The 10,067-nt window shown below is 41.9% G+C and overlaps 1 non-coding gene across 1 annotated transcript; it reads right to left on the bottom strand.

Moving 5' to 3' along the window:
- Nucleotides 1-422: 422 nt before the first annotated feature.
- Nucleotides 423-499, bottom strand: trnae-uuc. Its single transcript has one exon. It is a non-coding gene; the product is annotated as a tRNA-Glu (tRNA).
- Nucleotides 500-10,067: the final 9,568 nt, after the last annotated feature.

The raw sequence follows: 10,067 nt of genomic DNA, 5'->3' as shown, positions 1-10,067 counted from the left end.
ATGTTTCTGAACACTTCTACATTCATGTGGATGCTACTAATTAATCGTGAATAATGATGAATGAGAAAGTTACAGAGGCACAAAGATCATACCCCTTCTGTTATGGTAATGGTGAGAGGTTCGCATGTTTTGTTGTAGCCTCTGTTATTGGTAATGGTGAGAGGTTAGCATGTTTTGTTGTATCCTCTGTTATTGGTGAGAGGTTAGCATGTTTTGTTGTATCCTCTGTTATTGGTAATGGTGAGAGGTTAGCATGTTTTGTTGTAGCCTCTGTTATTGGTAACGGTGAGAGGTTAGCATGTTTTGTTGTAGCCTCTGTAACTTTACATTTAAGTCATTTAGCAGACGCTCTTATCCAGAGCGACTTACAAATTGGAAAGTTCATACATATTCATCCTGGTCCCCCCGTGGGAATTGAACCCTGGTCCCCCCGTGGGAATTGAACCCACAACCCTGGCGTTGAAAGCGCCATGCTCTACCAACTGAGCCACACGGGACCACTTTCTCACTCATAATTTTTCATGATTGATTTAGGATTTTTCTTAATCATGGCATCATCAGGATTAATTTAGTAGTAATTAGAAACATGTTATCTACTCACTTACAAAGAAAAATACTCCAGATATCATCCATCAATTTAATATTTTGCAAAACTTAACCAAAAACAAACTGCAAATGCAACCAACGAGTTTGAGTCACAAGCTTGATGTAGTCATTGTGTTCAAGGAATATCGGACCAAATACTCAACTTTTGACTACTTTAATACACTATGAGTGAATTGGTCAGAATACTTATGACTTCTTCAAATGGGGGAACTAGATACATAAAGTGCTTTCATTTCAAAATGTGAAACAGATATGTATTAAAATATCGGAAAATGATTCTATATGTTGTTTGGGAGAATAAACTAAATGCATCTGCCATCTGCCACTCGTTAAATTGTCCTTCTACACTACAGGTGTTGAAATAACATTAAATTAACAGTGTGTTTGTGAAATCATGATGATCTCTTTGTCAGGCTGTCAGGCTGTGGAGTCACAGAGGAAGGCTGTGCTTCTCTGGTCTCAGCTCTGAAGTCAAACCCCTCACACCTGAGAGAGCTGGATCTGAGTAACAATGACCTGAAGGATACAGGAGTGAAGCTGCTCTCTGCTGGACTGGGGAATCCCCACTGTAAACTGGAGACTCTGAGGTCAGTATTCCTGTAGGTTGTCAACAAGTGATAACTGTTCACCAGATCCACATGTGTTTACCAGGCACACATAGTCCACACCATATGTGCTTGGACAGTGAAGCTTACGGTTTTAAATTTGGTGCTATGCTCCAGCGTTTTAGATTTGAGATAGAATGTTTCTTATTAGGTGACAGTACAGAATGTCACCTTTTATTTGAGGTTAATTTTGAGAGGTTGGTATGTTTTCTTGTAGATTCTGTAACTCTCTCACTCATTTAACTGCTTTGGGATCACAGTATGGTTGAGCTAACATAGGCTAATGAGATTAGCATGAGGTTTTATTAAGTAACAAGAACATTTCCCAGGACATAGACGTATCTGATATTGGCAGAAAGCTTAAAATCTTGTTAATCTGACTGCATTGTCCAATTTACAGTAGCTATTACAGTGAAAGAATACCATGCTTTTGTTTGAGGAGAGTGCACAGTTTTGAACATGAACAAGCAAATTAGGTACATTTGGGCAGTCTTGATACAACATTTGGAACAGGAATGCAATGGTTCATTGGATCAGTCTTAAACTTTGAACATACACTGCTGCCATCTAGTGGCCAATATCTAAATTGCAGCTGGGCTGGAATAATACATTATGGCATTTCTCTTGCATTTCAAAGACGGTACAAAAAAGATTGGTTGGCTTTTCTTTGTATTATCTTTTACCAGATCTATTGAGTTATATTCTCTCCTACATTCCTTTCACATTTCCACAAACTACAAATTGTTTCCTTTCAAATGGTATCAATAATATGCATATCCTTGCTTCAGGGCCTGAGTTACAGGCAGTTAGATTTGGGTCTGTCATTTTAGGTGAAAATTGAGGAGGATCCCAGATTCATTCATGATCTTTCTCAATCATGGCAGTCACAGGCTTGATGTTGTCATTGTGTTCAAAGAATATGAGACCAAATACTATACTTTTGACTACTTCAATACACTTTAAGTTAATTGGTCAGAATACTTATGAATTCTTCAAATAGGGGGACTAGATACATCAAGTGCTTTCATTTCAAAACTTGAAACAGATATGTATTAAAATACCCTCAAATTAAAGGTGACATTACATACTGTTTGCAGGTTGTCACGCTGTCTAGTCACAGAGGAAGGCTGTGCTTCTCTGGTCTCAGTTCTGAGGTCAAACCCCTCACACCTGAGAGAGCTGGACCTGAGCTACAATCACCCAGGAGACTCAGGAGTCAGACTGCTCTCTGCTGGACTGGAGGATCCACACTGCAGACTGGAGAAACTCAAGTATGTAGAGGGTTTATGTCCATGTTCATATCAGACATGTTTGACTTATCAGGCTAGTTAAGACAAACATTCATACCAACACTTGGACAAAGGTATATGCTGACTGTGTGTGTGTGTGTGTGTGTGTGTGTGTGTGTGTGTGTGTGTGTGTGTGTGTGTGTGTGTGTGTGTGTGTGTGTGTGTGTGTGTGTGTGTGTGTGTGTGTGTGTGTGTGTGTGTGTGTGTGTGTGTGTGTGTGTGTTTGAGTTCATGTGTATCCCTCAATGACTGTCTGTTCTTCTGCTTACCGCTACAGTGTGGAACATGGTGGAGAGTACACAATGAAACCTGGGCTTAGAAAATGTGAGTGTTGATTGCTGTGAAGAATATGATTAAGAATAAGTCTTAATTCAAGTTAAGTCAAAGTCAAAGACCACCATCATTACTTACTTGGTCATATTAAATATCAGCTGTAGTTCTACAGAAGCAGAAATCAGGGACACCAACGTTTACAAAGAGTTGATTTGACAATGTGTGTGTGTGTGTGGCGCGTTCATGTTACATAAGAAATGTGTGTTTGTGTTCATGATGCACACAGGTGTGTGTGTGTGTGTGTGTGTGTGTGTGTGTGTGTGTGTGTGTGTGTGTGTGTGTGTGTGTGTGTGTGTGTGTGTGTGTGTGTGTGTGAGTGTGTGTGTGTGTGTGTAATTAATGGGAATCAGTGTGTTTTATATTACCATACAGTATAACATATGATCATTCAACAAGTCTCAAGTTACCTTAACTTCTCATTTTGATACCTAGAAACATCTACATTAAATGAATTAGTGAAAAGTGAGTTAACATTCTAATGTGAATGATGATGATTTCAAATATTGTGTCTGGTTTCATCCATCAGATGTCTGTGATCTCACACTGGACCCAAACACAGTAAACAGACTCCTCTCTCTGTCTGAGGAGAACAGAAAGGTGACACGTAGGACAGAGGAGCAGCCGTATCCTGATCACCCAGAGAGATTTGAGGACTGGCCACAGGTGCTGTGTAGAGAGGGTCTGACTGGGCGCTGTTACTGGGAGGTAGAGTGGAGTGGGAGACAGGTTGGTATAGGAATGACATATAAAGGAATCAACAGGAAAGAAGGAGGGGGTAATGACTGTGGTCTTGGATACAATGACAAGTCCTGGAGTCTGAACTGCCCTGACAACAGTTACTTTGCCAAGCACAATAATAAACCCACTACCATAGACGTCCCCTCCTCCAGCTCTCACAGAGTAGGAGTGTACCTGGACTGGCCAGCCGGCACTCTGTCCTTCTACAGAGTCTCCTCTGACACACTGACCCACCTGTACACATTCACCTCCACATTCACTGAGCCCCTCTATCCAGGGTTTATGGTTTATGACTCCTCAGTGTCCCTGTGTCAGAGACACTGACACACACACACATACTGGACACATTCACCTCCACATTCACTGAGCCCCTCTATCCAGGGTTTATGGTTTATGACTCGGTGTCCCTGTGTCATGGGCCAGTTTATTCCTGGAAATAATAACCATGGTAACTCTGTCTGTCTCTTTCTGTGATCCTGAACCCTGAGAGAACAGTTCAGATACACCCCACACACACACTGGACACACACACACACACACACACACATTGGACACACACACACTGGACACACAGACACTCTCACACACACACACACACACACACACACACACACACACACACACACACACACACACACACACACACACACACACACACACACACACACACACACACACACACACACACACACACACACACACACACACAGACACAGACACACTGGACAAACACACACACTGGACACAGACACTCACAAACACACACACACTGGACACACACACAAACACACTTGACACACACAGAGGACACACATGGCACACACATACACTGGACACACACACTGGACACACACACGCAGGAAAACACACACACAGAACACACACACACACTAACCTAACGCACACACACACACACACACACACACACACACACACACACACACACACACACACACACACACACACACACACACACACACACACACACACACACAAACACACACTGGACACTCACTCACACATATACATCTTCCTATAATTGATAAGACCTTGACACAGGACCTTCAAATGAGGACCAAGATTTCTGATGGAATTGAGAACAAACAAACACCTCATTCCAGAACTAAGTGGTCCCACAAACACAGAAAACAAAACCTGAAAAATGCAGGGCACCAGTCTAGTGAGGACCAGTTGTTGCTAGGCAGTTTCTGGACCACAGGTTCTAGAACATCTTCTATCCCAGTTCTATCTGCCTGTTAAATCAGTTTCTGGACCACAGGTTCTAGAACAGCTTCTATCCCAGTTCTATCTGCCTGTTACATCAGTTTCTGGACCACAGGTTCTAGAACAGCTTCTATCCCAGTTCTATCTGCCTGTTACATCAGTTTCTGGACCACAGGTTCTAGAACAGCTTCTATCCCAGTTCTATCTGCCTGTTAAATCAGTTTCTGGACCACAGGTTCTAGAACAGCTTCTATCCCAGTTCTATCTGCCTGTTACATCAGTTTCTGGACCACAGGTTCTAGAACAGCTTCTATCCCAGTTCTATCTGCCTGTTAAATTATCAACCTAAACTGTTTTCATCAGACTATTAGAACATGACTGAACTTTTTTATTTTATTTTCTGATCTTACCACTGCATTTTTATTATATATTTTGCTGTTTGTGTTTGTACCATAGGAGGTTGGTGAGACCTTATTTCACCTTTATTTAACCTTTATTTAGGCTAGTTGAGAACAAGTTCTCATTTACAACTGCGACCTGGCCAAGATAAAGCAAAGCAGTGTGACACAAATAACAACACAGAGTTACACATGGAATTAACAAACATACAGTCAATAACACAATAGAAAAAATGTATATATAGTGTGTGCAAATTAGGTAAGATTAGGGAGGTAAGGCAATACATAGGCCGAAGTGGCAAAGTAATTACAATTTAGCAAATATCACTGGAGTGATGGATGTGCTGAAGATGAATGTGCAAGTAGAGATACTGGGGTGCAAAGGAGCAAAACAATAAATAACAATATGGGGATGAGGTAGTTGGGTGGGCTATTTATAGATGGGCTATGTACATGTGCAATGATCTGTAAGCTGCTCTGACAGCTGATGCTTAATGTTAGTGAGGGAGATATGAGTCTCCAGCTTCAGTGATTTTCACAATTCGTTCCAGTCATTGGCAGCAGAGAACTGAAAGGAATGGCGGCCAAAGGAGGAATTGGCTTTGGGGGTGACCAGTGAAATATACCTGCTGGAGCACGTGCTACGGGTGGGTGCTGCTATGGTGACCAGTGAGCTGAGATAAGGTGGGGCTTTACCTAGCAAAGACTTATAGAGGCCCTAGAGCCAGTGGGTTTGGCGATGAGTATGAAGCGAGGGCCAACCAACAAGAGCGTACAGGTCGCAGTGGTGGGTAGTATATGGGGCTTTGGTGACAAAACGGATTGCACTGTGATAGACTGCATCCAATTTGCTGAGTAGAGTGTTGGAGGCTATTTTGTAAATGACATCGCCGAAGTCAAGGATCGGTAGGAGAGTCAGTTTTACGAGGGTATGTTTGGCAGCATGAGTGAAGGATGCTTTGTTGCGAAATAGATAATCGATTTAATTTTGGATTGGAGATGCTTAATGTGAGTCTGGAAGGAGAGTTTACAGTCTAACCAGACACCTAGGTATTTGTAGTTGTCTACATTTTCAGAACCCTCCAGAGTAGTGATGCTAGACGGCCGGGCAGGTGCGGCAGATATCGGTTGAAGAGCATGCATTTAGTTTTACTTGCATTTAAAGAGCAGTTGGAGGCCCCTGAAGGAGAGTTGTATGGCATTGAAGCTTGTCTGGAGGTTAGTTAACACAGTGTACAATGAAGGGCCAGAAGTATACAGAATGGTGTTGTCTGCATAGAGGTGGATCAGAGAATCACCAGCAGCAAGAGTGACATCATTGATGTATACAGAGAAAAGAGTCGGCCCGAGAATTTAACCCTGTGACATCCCCATAGAGACTGCCAGAGGTCCGGACAACAGGCTCTTCCAATTTGACACACTGAACTCTGTCTAAAAAGTAGTTGGTGACCAGGTGAGGCAGTCATTTGAAAATCCAAGGCTGTTAAGTCTGCCAATAAGAATGTGGTGATTGACCGAGTCGAAAGCCTTGGCCAGGTCGATGAATACTGCTGCACAGTATTGTCTTTTATTGATGGCGGTTATGATATCGAGCGTGGCTGAGGTGCACCCATGACCAGCTCTGAAACCATATTGCATAGTGGAGAAGGTACGGTGGTATTCGAAATGGTCGGGGATCTGTTTGTTAACTTGACTTTCGAAGACTGTAGAATGGCAGGGTAGGATAGATATAGGTCTGTAACAGTTTGGGTCTAGAGTGTCTCCCCCTTTGAAGAGCGGGATGACCGCGTCAGTTTTCCAATCTTTGGGGATCTCAGACGATACGAAAGAGAGGTGGAACAAGCTAGTGATAGGGGTTGCAACAATTGTGTCAGATAATTTTAGAAAGAGAGGGTCCAGACTGTCTAGCCCAGCTGATTTGTAGGGGTCCAGGTTTTGCAGTTCTTTAAGAACATCAGCTATCTGGATTTGGGTGAAGGAGAAATGGGGGAGGCTTGGGCAAGTTGCTGTGGGGGTTGCAGGGCTATTGACCGGGGTAGCGGTAGCCAGGTGAAAAGTATGGCCAGCCATAGAAAAATGCTAATTGAAATTATCAATTATAGTGGATTTATCGGTGGTGACAGTGTTTCCTAGCCTCAGTGCAGTGGGCAGCTGGGAGGAGGTGCTCTTATTCTCAATGGACTTTACAGTGTCCCAGAACTTTTTGGAGTTTGTGCTACAGGATGCAGATTTCTGTTTGAAAAAGCTAGCCTTAGCTTTCCTAACTGCCTGTGTATATCAGTTCCTAACTTCCCTGAAAAGTTGCATATCGTGGGGGCAATTCGATGCTAATGCAGTACGCCACTGGATGTTTTTGTGCTATAGTATAATAACTGTATAGCCACTGTACTGTTTATCAACTGTATAGCCACTGTACTGTATATCAACTGTATAGCCACTGTACTGTATATCAACTATATAGCCACTGTACTGTATATAAACTGTATAGTCACTGTACTGTATATCCACTGTATATCCACTGTACTTTATATCAACTGTTTAACAACTGTACTGTATATGTGTATATCCACTGTTCATTCTCTTATAGCTCTATGCTCACTCTACCTAGTTGTGTATAATGTTGTAGGGAAACTTTGTGTAAACTCTTCTGTCTGTATTCTGTCTCTAAATGTTGTCTATCACTAGCAGCAACATATCAACTTGTAGTGTATTTGAGGGTTAAAAAGGCTTCTGAAGTTTGTAACTTAAAGATTTCAGACATGAGTTTTATTTACAAAAAATGTATCAACCACTACAACAAAGTCCATTATAATTCACATAATTCACATTTCCTGTTGCTGCAGGAATATTTTCCTGCTGTAGTAAACTGACTCAAATTAAGATCCTACCTTCAGTTGAAGTCGGAAGTTTGCATACACCTTAGCCAAATACATTTAAACTCAGTTTTTCACAATTCCTGACATTTAATCCTGGTAAAAATTCAGTCTCAGGTCAGTTCGGATCACAACTTTATTTTAAGAATGTGAAATGTCAGAATAATAGTAGAGTAGTAGTAGATTTCTTTCATCACATTCCCAGTGGGTCAGAAGTTCATATACACTCAATTAGTATTTGGTAACATTGCCTTTAAATTGTTTAACTTGGGTCAAACGTCTCAGGTAGCCTTCCACAAGCTTCCCAAAATAAGGTGGGTGAATTTTGGCCCATTCCTCCTGACAGGGCTGGTGTAACTGAGTCAGGTTTGTAGGTGTCCTTGCTCACACACGCTTTTTCAGTTCTGCCCACAAGTTTTCTATAGGATTGAGGCCAGGGCTTTGTGATGGCCACTCCAATACCTTGACTTTGTTGTCCTTAAGCCATTTTGCCACAACTTTTGAAGTATGCTTGGAGTCATTGTTCATCTGGAAGACCCACTTGCAACCAAGCTTTAACTTCCTGACTGATGTCTTGAGATGTTGCTTCAATATATCCACATAATTTTCCTCCCTCATGAAGCCATCTATTTTGTGAAGTGCACCAGTCCCTCCTGCAGCAAAGCACCCCCACAACATGATGCTGCAGCCCCCGTGCTTCACAGTTGGGATGGTGTTCTTAGGCTTGCAAGCCTCCCCCTTTTTCTTCCAAACATAACGATGGTCATTGTGGCCAAACAGTTCTATTTTTCAGACCATCAGATCAGAGGACATTTCTTCAAAAAGTACGATCTTTGTCCCCATGTGCAGTTGTAAACCGTAGTCTGGCTTGTTTACGCCGGTTTTGGAGCAGTGGCTTCTTCCTTGCCGAGCAGCCTTTCAGGTCATGTCGATATAGGACTCGTTTTACTGTGGACATCGATACATTTGTACCTGTTTCCTCCAGCATCTTCACAAGGTCCTTTGCTGTTGTTCTGGGATTGATTTGCACTTTTCGCACCAAAGTACATTCATCTCTAGGAGACAGAACATGTCTCCTTCCTGAAGCGGTATGTCAGCTGCATGGTCCGATGGTGTTTATACTTGCGTACTATTGTTTGTACAGATGAACGTGGTACCTTCAGGCTTTTGGAAATTGTGGAGGTCTACAATTTTTTTCCTGAGGTCTTGGCTGATTACTTTTGATTTCCCCATGATGTCAAGCAAAGAGGCACTGAGTTTGAAGGTAGGCCTTGAAATACATCCACAGCTACACCTCCAATTGACTCAAATTATGTCAATTAGCCTATCAGAAGCTTGTAAAGCCATGACATAATTTTCTGGAATTTTCCAAGCTGTTTAAAGGCACAGTCAACTTAGTGTATATAACTTTCTGACCCACTGGAATTGTGATACAGTGAATTATAAGTTAAATAATCTGTCTGAAAACAATTGTTGGAAAAATGACTTGTGTCATGCACAAAGTAGATGTCCTAACCGACTTGCCAAAACTATAGTTTGATAACAAGAAATTTGTGGAGTGGTTGAAAAACGAGTTTTAATGACTCCAACCTAAGCGTATGTAAACTTCCGCTTCAACTGTATGTATGTGAAAATGTACTTGGAGAATATAGGTTATTGTGATTCTACAAAGGTTGAGTCTCTAGGTTCCCTTGCTGCTCTGGAGAAATAATGAAATGGTTCTCAAGGTGATTTAAACTGGGCCTGGTTATCTCCCAACTCTGAGGCCATGTCATTTGTTACATTTCACCCAGTTGATAAAGGCAGCTACAAGGCTGAACCCAGAAGACAACTATGCATTGCAGCAATAGCGTTAACCCAGTATCAGTATAAACAGGGTTAACCCAGTATCTGTATAAGTAGGGTTAACCCAGTATCAGTATAAACAGGATTAACCCAGTATCAGTTTCAATAGGGTTAACCCAGTATCATTATAAATAGGGTTAACCCAGTATCAGTATA

Source organism: Salvelinus namaycush, chromosome 41 (genome assembly GCF_016432855.1).
Source record: "Salvelinus namaycush isolate Seneca chromosome 41, SaNama_1.0, whole genome shotgun sequence".
Classification (NCBI taxonomy): domain Eukaryota; kingdom Metazoa; phylum Chordata; class Actinopteri; order Salmoniformes; family Salmonidae; genus Salvelinus; species Salvelinus namaycush.
Note: the sequence above shows the minus strand (reverse complement) of the source record. Positions and strands in the feature narration are given on the sequence as shown.